Raw genomic sequence first — 1,347 nt, 5'->3', positions numbered from 1 at the left:
AAATAATATGTTACACTCTTTTGAACCTGATAATTTTGGCATTTCTTTATCAGGTACTGCACAATATGACTCCATATGGCAATATGGAGTTAAAGAAAGCAAAGTACGCCCTTTTTATTGACATTGTGTAACTCCAAAAATATTGACAATGCAAATGAAGATAGATTTAGGTGTTCAACTGCTGTATGTGGTGCTCTGCCCAAACGTTTTTCTGTTGGCAGATATTACTCGCCAGAAATTAACTCTGTCGTAATCTTATACCTATGTGTCCTCATATTTTATACAAATCTTCAACAGCTCTTCCTAAAACTATATTACATCTGCAGTTTATCTTTGCATCACTCTCAACTATCCACAATAAGCAAACATTTGCCACACTGTAGAGTTTTACTAGAACGTAGTCATCTTGCTCAACGTCGCTCCTTTTCCATCTTAGGAGGGAGGCAAACCGTTTGGCCAGTTCCTGTTATTCCGATACCACCTTCGCGACCTGCATATTGCAGTTGAGCATGTGATAGTCAAGGCTCGTCTTTGTTTAGCAAAATTGTTTCATTATAACCTCAAGATACAGATACATCATGTTTGAAACAAGCAAAAAAAAAAAAAAAACAAAAAAATCAGATTGTGAACCACATCTGTCTAATGTTGGTGAACTGAATGAACAATTTGAGTTATTTCAAAGGGAGGAGTCGTTTTGACTACATTATTAACCCTGTAAAAAAAAAAAATACAAAATAGAACACCATATTGCCGTGACCAGGATTCGAACCTGGGTTCTTGCGGCCACAACGCAATGTCCTAACCACTAGACTATCACGGCTACTCTGGCTCCCTTACAAACTCTCCTCAGGCAGCAGAAAGCTGTCCTTTCCGCTCCAGTTGGCAGACTATCTCCGCCAGCAGGTAGGTGGCGTCTCGGGCGCAGAGCAACAGGCGGGAGAAGTTAGACGGAGGACGCACACTGAGATCTCACGTCTCTGTGTTGATGCTTCCCAAAACGTTAGCCGTAGTTAGTCGACAGCAAAGAATTCATTTTGATGTCAATAAATGTGTAGTCGAGTCAACTATGAATGAATTACTCTCAAACTATATTGTTTATATCGTACAACACAATATTAACAACAAAGTACATGCTGATTCTTGCGAAGAAGAAGAAAACAGCAACCAACCACTGTTAATAAAGCTGTGTATTCACACAAATAGCAGCGTTACCGGTTTCGTAGCGACAGTTTTATCTTTAGACCGTTGTTAACTCTTATATTACATATCTTGTTGTTTGCATTAGTTGTCCACTGCTTTTTCCCCCTTCCCGCGAATGTTCCTTAACGGAGTTTTTCTCTACTACTT

At 39.4% G+C, this 1,347-nt stretch overlaps 1 non-coding gene across 1 annotated transcript; it reads right to left on the bottom strand.

Annotated features, from left to right (window-relative positions):
• Positions 1–748: 748 nt before the first annotated feature.
• Trnah-gug lies at positions 749–820 on the bottom strand. The gene has a single exon. It is a non-coding gene; the product is annotated as a tRNA-His (tRNA).
• Between the last annotated feature and the right edge of the window lie 527 nt (positions 821–1,347).

The sequence above is a fragment of the Schistocerca americana genome, chromosome 2 (genome assembly GCF_021461395.2).
Source record: "Schistocerca americana isolate TAMUIC-IGC-003095 chromosome 2, iqSchAmer2.1, whole genome shotgun sequence".
NCBI classification, from domain to species: domain Eukaryota; kingdom Metazoa; phylum Arthropoda; class Insecta; order Orthoptera; family Acrididae; genus Schistocerca; species Schistocerca americana.
This window is presented reverse-complemented; position numbering and strand designations above follow the sequence as displayed.